Source organism: Saimiri boliviensis, chromosome 1 (assembly GCF_048565385.1).
Source record: "Saimiri boliviensis isolate mSaiBol1 chromosome 1, mSaiBol1.pri, whole genome shotgun sequence".
Lineage (NCBI taxonomy): Eukaryota > Metazoa > Chordata > Mammalia > Primates > Cebidae > Saimiri > Saimiri boliviensis.
The window spans coordinates 201453608-201468840 of NC_133449.1; the positions used below are offsets into that span (position 1 = coordinate 201453608).

The window sequence follows — 15233 nt, forward strand, 5'->3', positions numbered from 1 at the left end:
CGGTGGCTCAAGCCTGTAATCCCAGCACTTTGGGAGGCCGAGGCAGGTGGATCACGAGGTCGAGAGATCGAGACCATCCTGGTCAACCTGGTGAAACCCCGTCTCTACTAAAAATACTAAAAATTAGCTGGGCATGGTGGCACGTGCCTGTAATCCCAGCTACTCAGGAGGCTGAGGCAGGAGAATTGCCTGAACCCAGGAGGCGGAGGTTGCGGTGAGCCAAGATCGCGCCATTGCACTCCAGCCTGGGTAACAAGAGCGAAACTCCGTCTCAAAAAAAAAAAAAATTGTATTTTCTGCTCTTTGAAACACATTGTCAAGAGAATGAAAAGGTAAACCACAAGCTGGGAAAATATATTTACAACAGATATTTCTGATAAAGGACTGTTATCCAAAGTATACAAAGAATAATAAGAAAACAAACAACAGAATTTAAAAATGGGCCACAGACCTTAACAGACAACTCAGCAAAGAATATAGACAAACAGCAAATCAGCATATGAAAAGATGCTCCACATCACATGACTTCCAGGAAATGCACATTAAAACAACATTGAGATACCACCGTACATTTATCAGAATAGCCAAAATCCAGGACACTACTAACCCTCAATGCTGGTGAGGATGTGGACCAACAGGAACTCTCATTTATTGCTGTTAAAAATGCAAAATAGTATAGCCACTTTGAAAGACAGTTTGGCAGGTTCTTACAAAACTAAACACATTCTTACCATACAAAATATGATCATATTAACTACAACTAAATTAAATGCCCCATAAATTCTTGGTATAGAAAGAGTTGACATTTTATATCCACACAAAAACTCGAACCTCGAACATCGAACATCAATGTTTACAGCAGATTTGTTCATAATTGCCAAAACTTGGAAGCAACCAAGATGTCTTTCAATAGGTGAATAGATGAACTGTGGTAAATGCAAATGATGGAAGATTATTCAGCACTAAAAACAAATGAACTATCAAGCCATGAAAAAACATGGAGAAATTTGAAGGCACATTACTAAATGAAAGAAGACCATCTGAAAAGGCCATTTTTGGTACAATTACAACTATATGACATCCTGAGAGAAGCAACACTATGAAGACAGTTGATACGGTTTGGCTCTGTGTCCCCCCACAAATCTCATCTTGTAGCTCCCATAATTCCCCTGTGTTGTGGAAGGGACCCAGTGGGAGATGACTGAATCATGGGGGTGGGTCTTTCCATTGCTATTCTCATGAATAGTAAATGAGTCTCACGAAATCTGATGGTTTTAAAAGCGGGAGTTTCTCTGCACAAGCTCTCTTTGCCTGCTGCCAACCACATAAACTGTGGCTTGCTCCTCCTTTCTCCTTCCATCATGATTCTGAGGCCTTCACAGTCATGTGGAACTGTAAGTCCAATAAACGTCTTTCTTTTGTAAAATTCCCAGTCTCCGGTATGTCTCTATCAGCAGCATGAAAATGGACTACTACAACAGTAAAAAGGTCAGTGATTGCCAGGGTTTAGAGGGAAGAGAGGAATGAATAGTTGGAGCACAGAGGATTTTTAGGACAGTAAAACTAGCCTCTATGATGCTATAATGGTAGATACATGTCACTGTACATTTTTCCAAACCCATAAAATGTACAATACCAAGAGTGAACCCTAATGTAAACTATAGTCTTTGGGGGATAATGACGTATCAGTGTAGGTTCACCAATTATAAACACACCACTCTGGTGAGAAATACTGGTAATAAAGAATGTGTAGTGGGTGGAGGTAATGGGAAATCTCTGCACCTTTCTCCAAATTTTGCTGTGAACTTAAAACTGCTCTAAAAAATTCTATTAGATAAAAATAAAAAAAAGAATAAGACCAGCTACAGACTGGGAGAAAATCTTGGCAAGCCATATATATGACAAAGGACTACAATTTAGAACTATAAAGATCTTTCCAAATTCACCAGTTTAAAAAAACAACAATCACAGACTGGTCTCCCAACTCCTGGCCTCAAGCAATCCTCCCACCTTGGCCTCCCAAAATGCTGGGATTACAGGCATAGGCCAACATACTCAGCCTGCAGAGGTCAATAAAATGAGATTATTAAACAGTAATTTCTATAATTTCCTGGATAGTATGTATAAATCAGGCAGAAACAGAATATTATACAAAAATGCATGTTATTAGCAGAAGTACCTAGTTTTAAAAGGTGTAACTCTAAAAAGTGAAACTAGTAAAAATCCTACTAAAGTATTGACTATGGAGATTTATTTAAATCTATCTTATTTAATGTTCTTTAATTTGGTAATTAGTATTGAGTGAGTGCTTACATGTTGAGTTTTCAATTCACCATAAATAGTGATTTAAAACTTTTTTTAAAACCATTAAAATTGCTATTTTCTAAAATGAGAAGTTTAATCTACATAAAATGAATCTGTAAATACATAATCAGGTTTTTTTGTTGTTGTTGTTTGTTTTCTTTCTTGGTTTTTAGGAGACAGAGTTTTGCTCTTGTTGCCCAGGCTAGAGTTCAATGGTGCGATATCAGCCTACTGCAACCTCCACCTCACAGATTTGAGTGATTCTCTGCCTCAGCCTCCCCAGTAGTGAGTAGTAATCTCCCCTGGGATTACAGGCATGCACCACCAGCCTGCCTAATTTTGTATTTTTAGTAGAGATGGGGTTTCTCCATGTTGGTGAGTCTGGTCTTAAACTCCTGACCTCAGGTGATCTGTCCACCTTGACCTCCCAAGTGCTGGGATTACAGGCATGATCCACCGCACCCAGCCTAAATATAGTTTTTCAAAGAAATGGAAGTTACTAAATGGCAAAATGTAAAACAGATAACTAGTTTCCTTGGAGGGATAATAGCATTCCCACAGTATGTCTTGTGAATATAAGGGTATATGCAAGCATCTGTATAAAATGTCTCCTGTTTTTAAACTTTTGCCTCCACAACTGGCAACTTTTACATTTTCCAAGTACAAAGATGCAAATATTGTTTTTATATAACATGAAATTTAATCAGTTTTGAGCATCTGCTTTCAAGAAAGGGCAATTTATTTTTTAATAGGATTATGTCTTAGGGTTGAAAACATTTATTTATTTTCTTTATTTTAACACTGATAAAGAGATTCAACTATACTACTGAAAGTATGCTAACTTATAAAAATCAGAAATACATGAATAAAAACTATGTAATAGAAATAGGAATTCCTTCATTCTTCCCCTAACATATATTCTTATGAAGTAGAAGGAAATTCAATACAGCTTAAATGTATAATCCTTGACTAATAAAAACCTTTCAAAATTAGTTTATGGTTCAAGTTACATTATCAGAATGTGTTTGTATAGTAATAAAGACTATAAAATGATTAACCAGTTAAAGTACAATATGAATTACCATAAGGTATGTCTTACCTTTTACATGCTTCAATATTGACAGAAGTCACAAATAGAGTAACTGTGTTTGAATAAAATATTAAGCTGCCCCAGCAAGATAGAAATAAAGTCACAAAAAGCCACTAAGCATGCAAGTACAAACCAAAAAACTGACTCCCTGAGAATACAAAGTGAGGTCTTTTTTCAGAAGCACTTAAACACAGAAATGAACACTCACCAAAGCTTATCTACCAAAACAATACCATTCATTACCAATTAATAATATTCTGATCTTTGTTACCTATGGACATAATATTTAAAACTCCTCCTATGCTTTCTTTATTTTAAAGTGTTGGTTATAACTCAATTTAAAATAAAAGTTACATGCAAGTGAAACAGCACCAGACTGCCCAGCCTATTGGAGCAACATTAATGGATAATGATCTCCCACTGAGAGAAAACAATTAATAAAAACTTTGAAAGTTTATAAACAAATGAACAACATGTTTGCTTTTAAATCAACTATAATATTTTTAGTTTTAAAATACATTTGAAGTACTGATATTTAAAAGTATTTAAGAGAGCAGAATTATTAAATGTTTTCTTTAACATATTGACATAAATCAACAGGCATTTATTAATGTGAAAGATAACTGTTAGGGATATAAAGGTAAATAAAATCTAGATTATTCCTTTCAAACAACTTACAGTGTAGAAAAAATAACTAGACAAGTTCATGGGTAATGAGAATACAATTAATTCATTCAAAATTTGTTCAGTGAATCTGTATGTGAGCAGCTACTTGCAAAGCATATTTCTTAGCACCAGGAATAAGGTGAGTAAGTCTCTAGTGTCCAGAAGCTCACAACCTACTAAAGGTAACAAATATGGAAATAAAAATAGTCTCCAGACAAGTCCAGAGAACAAAGAATAAAAAGGAATTAACAAAGCCTCCAAGAACTATAGGACTTCATAAAAAGACTAAACCAACGATTGACTGGAGTACCTGAAGGAGACAGGGAGAATGGAATCAAACTAGAAAACACACTTCAGGAAATTATCCAAGAGAACTTCCCCAACCTAGCAAGACAGGCCAACATACAAATTCAGGAAATAAAGAGAACACCATTAAGATACTCCATGAGAAGATCAATCCCAAGGTACATAATCATCAGATTCTCCAAGGTTGAAATGAAGGAAAAACTCTTAAGGGCAGCCAGAGAGAAAGGTCACCTACAAAGGGAAGCCATCAGACTAACAGTGGACCTCTCAGCAGAAACTCTACAAGGAAGAAGAAAGTGGAGGCCACTATTTAGTATTCTCAAAGAAAATAATTTTCAGCCCAGAATTTCATATCCAGCCAAACTAAGCTTCGTAAGTGAAGAAGAAATAAAATCCTTTCCAGACAAGCAAATGCTGAGAGATTTCATTACCATTACACCTGCCTTGCAAGAGATCCTGAAAGAAGCACTAAGTAAGGAAAGGAAAAACCAGTCCTAGCCATGCAAAAACACACCAAAATATAAAGACTAATGACACTATGAAGAAACTGCATCAACTAGTGTGCAAAATAAACAGCTAGCGTCATGATGACAGGATCAAACTCACACATAGTAATACTAACTTTAAATGTAAAATGGGTTAAATGCCCCAATCAAAAGACACAGACTGACAAATTGGATACATAGTCAAGACTCGTTGGTGTGCTGTATTCAGGAGACCCATCTCACAGGAAAAGATACACAGAGGCTCAAAATAAAGGGATGGAGGAAAATTCACCAAGCAAATGGAAAGCCAAAAAAAGCTGCAGTTGCAATCCTAACCTCTGACAAAACAGACTTTCAACCAACAAAGATCAAAAGAGACAAAGGGCATTACATAATGGTAAAGGGATTGATTCAACAAGAAGAGAGCTAACTATTCTAAATATATATGCACCCAATTCAGGAGCACCCAGATTCATAAAACAAGTTCTAAGAGACCTACAAAGAGACTTAGACTCCCACAGAATAAGAGGGAGAGACTTCAGTAACCCACTGTCAATATTAGACAGATCAATGAAACAGAAAATTAACAAGTATATTCAGGACTTGAACTTACCTCTGGATCAAGTGGATCTAAAAGACATCTACAGAACTCTCCAGCTTAAATCAACAGAATACACATTCTTCTCAGTGCCACATATAACTGACCGCATAAGTGGGAGTAAAAAAACTCCTCAGCAAATGCAAAAGAACTGAAATCTTAACAAACAGCCTCTCGGACCACAGTGAAATCAAATTAGAACTCAGTATTAAGAAATTCACTCAAAACCACACAATTACACAAAAATTGAACAACCTGCTCCTGAGTGACTACTGGGTAGATACTAAAATTAAGGCAGAAATCAAGTTCTTTGAAATCATTGAGAACAAAGAGACAATGTACCAGAATCTCTCGGACACAGCTAAGTAGTGTCAAGAAGTAAATCTGTAGCATTAAATGCCCAATCAGAAAGCTAGAAAGATCTCAGATCAACACACTAACATTATAATTAAAAGAGCTAGAGAGGAAAGAGCAAATTAATCTAAAAGCTAGCAGAAAACAAAAAATAACTAAGATAAGGGCAGAACTGAAGAAGACAGAGACACGAAAAACCATTCAAAAGAATTAATGAATCCAGGAACTGGTTTTTTTTTTTTTTTTAATTAACAAAACAGATAGACCACTAACTAGACTAATGAAGAAAAAAGAAAAGAATCAAATAGACACAATAAAAAATGATACAGGGGTTATCACCACTGACCCCACAGAAATAACAAAGTACTATCAGAAAATACTATAAACACCTGAATGAAAAAAGAAAAAGAAAGAAAGAAAAGAAAATCTAGAAGAAATAGATAAATTCCTGGACACATACACTCTACCAAGACTAATGCAGGATGAGGTCAAATCCCTGAATAGACCAGTAACAAGTTTTGAAATTTAGGCAGTAATTAATAGCCTACCAATCAAAAAGATTCCAGGACCAGACAGATTGACAGCCAAATTCTACCAGAAATACAAACAGGAGCTGCTATCATTCTTTCTGAAACAATTCCAAACAATTAAAAAGGAGGGACTCCTCCCTACTTCATTTTATGAAGCCAGCATCATCCTGATAGGAAAACCAGTAAGAGGCATAACAAAAAAAAGAAAATTTCATGCCACTATCCCTGATAAACATTGATACAAAAATCGTCAATAAAATACTGGCAAACTGAATCCAGCAGCACATCAAAAAGTTTATAGTCAGCTTCACCCCTGGGATGAAAGGCTGGTCAATATACACAAATCAATAAACATAATTCATCACATAAACTGAAGTAAAGGAAAAAAACCACATGATTACCTCAACAGATACAGGAAAAAAAAAACCTTTGATAAAATTCAACATCCCTTCATGTGGAAAACTCTCAATAAACTAGGTATTGATGGAACATATCTCAAAATAATAACAGCTATTTATGACAAACCCACAGCCAACATCATATAAAAAAAGGGCAAAAGCTGGAAGCATTCCCTTTGAAAACTGGTACAAGACAAGGATGCCCTTTCTCACCTCTCCTATCCAATACAGTATTGGAAGTTCTGGCCAGGGCAATTAGGCAAGAGGAAGAAATAGGCTGGGAGTGGTGGCTCACGCCTGTAATCCAAGCACTTTGGAGGCCAAGGCGGGCAGATCACCTGAGGTCAGGGGTTCAAGACCAGCCTGACCAACATGGTGTAACCCTGTCTTTAAAAAAAAAAAAAAAGAGGAAGAAATAAAGGGTATTCAAATAGGAAGAGAGAAAGTCAAACTGTCTCTGTTTGCTGAAATCTCTCAGCATTTGCTTGTTGGGAAAGGATTTTATTTCTTTTTCACTTATGAAGCTTACTTTGGCTGGATGTGAAATAAAGGGTATTATTCATACAGGAAAAGAGAAAATCAAACTGTCTCTGGACATGATTTTATATTTAGGAAATCCCATTGTCTCAGCCCAAAAACTCCTTAAGCTGATAAGCAACTTCGGCAAAGTCTTAATATACAAAAACAATGTTTACACCAACAACAGACAAGCAGAGAGCCAAATCATGAATGAACTCTCATTCACAACTGCTACAAAGAAAATAAAATACGTAGGAATATAGCTAACAAGGGATGTGAAGGACATCTTCAAGGAAAACTACAAACCACTGCTCAAGGAAATAAGAGAAGACACAAAAAAATGGAAAAACATTTCATCCTCATGGATAGAAAGAATCAATATGGTGAAAATGGCCATATTGCCCAAAGTAATTTATGATTCAATGCTATTCCCATTAAGCTACCATTGGCTTTCTCCAAAGAATTAGAAAAAAACTACTTTAAATTTCATATCAAATCAAAGAAGACCCTATATAGCCAAGACAATCCTAAGCAAAAATAACAAAGCTGAAGGCATCACACTACCTGACTTCAAACCATACCAAAAGACTACAGTAACCAAAGCAGCATGGTACTGATACCAAAATAGACATACAGACAAATGGAACAGAACAGAGACCACAGAAATAACACCACACATCTACAACCATCTGATCTTTGACAAACCTGACAAAAACAAGCAATGGGGAAAGGATCTCCTATTCAATAAATGGTGCTGGGAAAACTGGCCAGCCATATGCAAAAAACTGAAACTGGACCCCTTCCTTATACCATATACAAAAATTAACTCAAGATGAATTAAAGACTTAAATGTAAAACCAAAAACCATAAGAATTCTAGCAGAAAACCTAGGCAATACCATTCAGGACATAGGCATGGACAAAGACTTCATCATGAAAATCCAAAAGCAATTGCAACAAAAGCCAAAACTGACAAATGGGATCTAATCAAACTAAAGAGCTTCTGCACAGCAAAAGAAACTATCATCAGAGTGAACAGGCAACAGAATGGGACAAAATTTTTGCAATCTACCCATCTGACAAAGATCTAATATCCAGAATTTACAACATAAAACATTTACAAGAAAAAGAAAAAGTATCTAAAAGTGGGCAAAGGATATGAACAGACACTTCTCAAAAGAAGATATTTATGTAGCCAACAAATGTATGAAAAAAACCTCCACATCACTGATCATTAGAGAAATGCAAACCAAAACCAGAATGAGATACCCTCTCATGCCAGTCAGAACGGTGATTCTTAAAAAATTAAGAAACAACAGATAATGGTGAGGCTGTGGAGAAATAGGAATGCTTTTACACTGCTGCTGGGAATGTAAATTAATTCAACGATTGTGGAAGACAGTATGGCAATTCCTCAAGGATCTAGAACCAGAAATACCATTTGACCCAGCAATCCCATTACTAGATATATACCCAATATTCTATTATAAAGATACATGCACACGTATGTTCACTCCCATACTATTCACAATAGCAAATATATGAAATTAACCTAAATGCCCATCAATGATAGAATGCATAAAGAAAATGTGGTACATATACACATGGAAAACTATGCAGCCATAAAAAGGAATGAGATTATGTCCTTTGAAAGGACATGCATTGGCCAGGTGCAGTGGCTCACACCTGTAATCCCAGCAATTCAGGAGGCTGAGGTGGGCAGATCACGAGGTCAGAGATCAAGACCATCCTAGGCAACATGGTGAAACCCCATCCCTACTAAAGATACAAAAATTAGCTGGGCATGGTGGCATGTGCCTACAATCCCAGATACTCAGCAGGCTGAGGCAGGAGAATCGCTTGAACCTGGGAGGTGGAGGTTGATGGCACCACTGCACGCCAGCCTGGCAACAGAGTTAGACTCCGTCTTAAAAAAAAAAAGGCAGAGGGGGGACATGAATGGAGTTGGAAGCCATAATCATCAGCAAAGTAATGCAGGAACAGAAAACAAAATACCACATGTTCTCACCTATAAGTGGGAGCTGAACAATGAGAACACATGAACACAGTGAGGGAAACAATACACACTGGGGCCTGTGGGGCAGCCGGGGAAGGGGGAAAGGGAGAGCATCAGAAAGAATGATGAATGCTGGGCTTAACACCTAGGTGATGGGATGATCTGTGCAGCAAACTGTCATGGCACACGTTTACCTATATAATAAACCTGCATATCCTGCACATGTATCCCTGAACTTAAAATAATACAGAAAAAATTAATAAATAAAAGTAAATATCCTGCTTAAAAGTTACCCCACCTCCTCCCAAAAACAGCTGCACTCGTTCCTAATTTCATACACTTCTCAAAGAAAACGTACCAAATCTATGAAACTCAAAAGGAAAGAAGGTAAAAGAGAACACTCACTGAGTGACAGTTCTACACAAGTACCAGACAGTTCTACACAATTATTTAAATATTTTCTTCTTGTGCTTAGCTCTGAGTGTCTCTGTGTACTTGCTTACACATCATTTGCATTTTAATCTATTTCTGACTTGAAAGCTTGCATTTTTGAAAGACTACACTGCTACTGCTTTATAATGTCCAAAGCTACTATTAATAGATACATATTCCTAGACAGAATTCCTGCTTTGAAGGTGGGTACAGGCAATGGAGGGTGGAGGAGGAACTCCTTGAATTTCAATTGCTGACTAGTGCCAGCAGATCAAGTCCAACATCCATCTCACAGTTTTCTTTAACTAAATGCAACCAATTGTAAAAACCTCAGCCAATGCAGTGTATATTTAAAGTTGAAATTATGCTTTGGAAAAAAAAAGCTTGGAAATGACAATGTTATCTCCAGCTATCTCAGAGAATTTAAACAAAAAATCAAACTGCAAATAAATTTTAAATGAATAGTACTCTAAGAAACCAGGCAATTCCCAGAAGAGATGTTAAGTACATACAAATTTTATCTCTGAAAATACAGATCACAGAAAAAAAAAAAAAGCAAGCAGCTGTTTGAAAATAAAAAGGAATAAAGAGGCATAAGAACCAAATGCAATCCATGAAACCTATCTGAATCCTGTAACAAATATATATATAAATATATATTTTAGGGATAACTAGGGAGATCTGAATATGAAACCACTGCATTAAATATTACTATGGTTTGAATGTATGTGTCCCTCCAAAATTCAACTTAACCCCAAGGTGACAGTATTAAGAGTAGGGGCCCTCAGGAGGTGATTAGGCCATGAATGATCTGTACTCATATACAGAATTAATGCCCTATAAAAGAGGCTAAAGAGAGCTGCATTCTCCCTTCGCAGTTCCATCCCTCCTGCCATATGAGGTCACCAAAAAGGAACATCTATGAAGAACAAGCCTCCCCCAGACACTAAACCTGCTGATGTCTTGATGTTGGACTTCCTAGACTCCATAACTATGAGAAATAAATTTCCATCGTTTATAAATTACTCTGTCCCAGGTATTTTCTCATAGCAGCCAAAACGAACTAAGACAAATATATTCTTAATGTTAATGGTTATTTTCTTATATATGACATTAGTACTATAATTATGTAGACAATTATCCATTTTCTTAGGATCTACATGCTAAAAGTTTTAAGTTATCCTGATGTCTTTAATATTGTTTCAAATGATTTTTTAAATACATAAACATGTAAAAAGAGAAAATGTGGCAAAATGCTAACAGCGAGTCCAGATAAACGGTAATATAGGTGTTCATTGTCCTATACATTCAATTTTTATGTAGCACTGAACATTTTCAAAATGAATGTTGAAAGGAGAGAAATGCAGAAACCATGAGAGGAGGCCAGTTTGAAGCATGATGAATTAAAGCAGCACTAGTCTCAACAATCATGAAAACCAGCTACATGATCTTGGGCAGGTCACAGAACCTCTCTAGGTCCCAGCTAAAGGAGAAGGAAGTGGAATAATCTCCAAGGCGTTTTTCAGTTACACAATCCCATTATTCTAGTAGTACCTCTCAACTCTAAAACTCAAAAGATAACCATATGCAAAGAAGAAAAAAATAGAACTGTTGTAAGGATAAAAATAAGATAGTTAAAACAGACAACCAAATGCCTTTTACATAGAGCACAAACAACTACTAACTCTTTTTTGACAAAATATGTGAAAAATTCTTCAGAGGGGCTGGGTGCAGTGGCTCACGCCTGTAATCCTAGCACTTTGGGAGGCCGAGGTGGGTGGATCATAAGATCAGGAGTTCAAGACCAGCCTGGCCAACACAGTAAAACGCTGTCTCTACTAAAAATACAAAAATTAGCAAAGCATGGCTGCAGGAGCCTGTAATCCCAGCTACTCAGGAAGCTGAGGCAGAGAATTGCTTGAACCTGGGAGACAGAGGCCACAGTGAGCTAAGATCGCATCACTGCATTTCAGCCTGGGTGACAGAGTGAGACTCCATCTAAAAAAAAAAAATTCTTCAGGGAAAAAATGAAATATAGGACTACTGATGAATTTAGAAGAAACAAATAATACATAGATTTGTTTTAATGTTTATTCCATTTCATTTTACACCTAAAATAACAATCCTAAGAAGTTGAATATAAATATCTTCTGACGAAGCTTTAAAACCAAAAAGATAATAAATGAACTTCCTAGGAATTTAGACAAGCTAGATGCTTTCAAGTGAGGTTAGTATGACATACATCTAAGGATGAGATGCTTGAAAATCTCCAAATGGGCCAGGTGCTGTAGCTCACATCTGGAATCCCAACACTTTGGGAGGCTGAGGTGGGAGGATGGCTTGTGCTCAGGAGACCATCCTAGGCAACCTAACAAAACTCTGTCTTCGTCTCAAGGCTACAATGAGCTGTGATTGTGCAACTGCCCTCCAGCCTGGGCAATACAGCGAGACTCTGTCCCACAAAGAAAGAAAAAAGAAAATCTTCAAAATAAAATAATAATAAAATTACATATTGGAATTTTGAATTAATAGTCTGGGAAGAGTTCAGACTGGCCAAAAATCTTAAAACAATTATCTCTTTTAAAAGAGCACAAGGGAGAGTAGACTTAAAACTCAGTATAAAAATATAGACCAATTATTTTCACTTCCAGAAAGACTCTGAAGTCACATAAAATTCAACTCATAACTAATTAAAAATCAATCAAAGCCAGGTGGGGTGGCTCATGCTTGTAATCCCAGCACTTTGGGAGGCCGAAGCAGGCGGATCACCTGAAGTTGGGAGTTCAAGACCAACCTGATCAACAACAAGAAACTCCATCTCATCTAAAAATACAAAATCAGCTGGGTGTGATGGTGCATGTCTGTAATCCCAGCTACTTGGGAGGCTGAGGCAGGAGAATTGCTTGAACTGGGAAGGTGAAGGTTACAGTGACCCAAGATCATGCCATTGCACTCCAGCCGGGGCAACAAGAGCGAAAGTCCATCTCAAAACAAAACAAAACACAATCAAATCATACTAAACTAATTATCAGTGGGGAAAAAAGCAAAACAAAGTACTAACTAGTATATATCACAAATTTGCCAGATGCTTTATTTCCAGCACTAATATTATTTCTAGCACTATAGCTAATTGCCTTTTAGTAAAATAAGCAATCCATCAGTTAACAGGAAAGATAGTTTTCTAAAAGGTCTCTGTATATCAGCTTCTAATCAGCTGCTCAAAAACCAAAATTCTTCAAGTCATCCTTGAGTATGTTCTCTCTCTTTCTTTCCATGCCCAAACAATATATAAGTCCTATGAGTTCTGTCTCAAAAAACACACACAAAAAAAATGCATCTCTAATCCACCCATCTCGCTGTTATTGCTACCACCATCATGCAGGCCACCACTATCTTACCTCAGCCCCTAAAAGTCAGCTTTCACTTTCATTTCAACCAGTCCATGTCTCACACAGTAGATAAAATGATATAAAATGATATAAAATGCAAACTTTGGGCCAAAACCTTCAAAGCCCTAAATATTTTTATAACCTCTTCCTACCCACATCTGCCTCTTTCACTGTGTCAACCGCATTGGTATTTTTTGGTCCCTCAAATTCACCAAGCTCTTTCCTCATTCAGGGTCTCTGCACACAGTATTCCTTCTAATAAGAATGCTCTTCCAATCAAAAACAAATCCGTTCCCCTGCCCCAACACACATACACTACTCACTCTTTAAATAGATCCTTCTCATATAATAGGTCTCATCTTAAATATCAACCCCTCAGAGGAGCCTTATATGAACCTATCTAAAGTAGATTCCACCTCCTCATTTCCAAATTATCTGTTTTCGTGTTTTCCTTAAAAAAATTGTAGTATAATTCATAATTGTCTTGTCAATTTATTTATTTTTTTTTTTTTTGAGACGGAGTGTCGCTCTTGTTACATAGGCTGGAGTGCAATGGCGCAATCTCGGCTCACCGCAACCTCCGGCTCCTGGGTTCAGGCAATTCTCCTGCCTCAGCCTCCTGAGTAGCTGGGACTACAGGCACGCACCACCATGTCCAGCTAATTTTTTGTATTTTTAGTAGAGACAGGGTTTCACCATGTTGACCAGGATGGTCTCGATCTCTTGACCTCGTGATCCACCCGCCTCGGCCTCCCAAAGTGTGTCAATTTATTTATTTATTTATTTTTATTTATTTATTTATTTTTTTTGAGACGGAGTTTCGCTCTTGTTACCCAGGCTGGAGTGCAATGGTGTGATCTCAGCTCACCGCAACCTCCGCCTCCTGGGTTCAGGCAATTCTCCTGCCTCAGCCTCCTGAGTAGCTGGGATTACAGGCACGTGCCACCATGCCCAGCTAATTTTTTGTATTTTTAGTAGAGACAGGGTTTCACGATGTTGACCAGGATGGTCTCGATCTCTTGACCTAGTGATCCATCTGCCTCGGCCTCCCAAAGTGCTGGGATTACAGGCGTGAGCCACCGCGCCCGGCGTCAATTTATTTTTTAACCTGTCCCCTCCCCCAGAACATAAGGGTGAAAATAAGGACGGAACATCCGGCTTCTTCATCATTACATTCACTGAAGCAGCACATTGTACGATACTTAGAAGAATATCAATGTACCTCAAATGAATTAATGAAATAGTCGATGAATATATGATTAGACAATAAGGTTAGTAATGCATTAATGGAAATACAGAAACCAGTACAAAGTGCAAGCATTGGAGAAGAAAAATATGATATATTCAGTTTGGTGCCAAGTGGTAAAACAGGACTGCTGGGCACACAGGTTGAGAAAGAGATATAGATTGGGGTTCTGCTAATTATAAGTGTTAGTTGACAAGTCACAATTTCAGAGACCCAAAATAAAAAATGTTTTAGTAACTTACTAAGAAGAGTAAAGTAATCCTACCTTACTACTGTTCATTGCTGGTCATGCCTTAGCTAAAGCAGCAACTCCATGTTGAGATGTCACACATTAGGGACGAAGAAGACACTTGAGAAAATGTCCAGTGAAGTCTAGCGAAAATGATCATAGGTCTAGCCAAAAAACATGAGCTGCAAGAAGAAATTCAAGAAGTCAGAACTGTTCACTACAGCTAAAGAGATAAAAATGTACACTTTCAGTATACTTGGCTATTCCTGGAAATCAACTGTGGCAGCTTATGACAATTGCTACGTTAAGAATACTACACGTACTTATCTATCCATTGCTTCCTCTCTCCCCTATCTTTCTCGAACTTTCCAAAAGATTAATGTATTTTTACCTTCTCCTCCAAATCTATTCCCTCAGTTTTCAAGAGATAATTCATGTTTTTCTCCATTTTCACATCATAAAACTAACTTCAGGTTTGAAACACACCAGGCACAGTGGCTCCCATCTGTAATCCCAACAATTGGGAGTCCAAAGTGGGAGGATGGCCTGAGTCAAGGAGTTCAAGTACAGTCTGGGCAATATACTGAAACCCAGTCTCTACAAAAAGTTTAAAAATTACTTATGCATGGTGGCACACACCAGTAGTCCCAGCTATCTGGGAAGATGAGGTG

General features: G+C 37.3%; 1 protein-coding gene across 8 annotated transcripts in view; it reads right to left on the bottom strand.

Annotated features, from left to right (window-relative positions):
* Positions 1–15233, bottom strand: part of FER (FER tyrosine kinase) — a 505234-nt gene that overhangs the window by 475695 nt on the left and 14306 nt on the right. For 7 of the 8 annotated variants that reach the window (XM_074382850.1, XM_074382836.1, XM_074382846.1 and 4 more), the window contains one exon: positions 14599–14744. The exons of the other annotated variant lie outside the window; for it this stretch is intronic. The gene's annotated coding sequence lies outside the window, so the exon portion shown is untranslated. The remainder of the gene's footprint in view (positions 1–14598; positions 14745–15233) is intronic. 8 annotated transcript variants of the gene reach the window in all.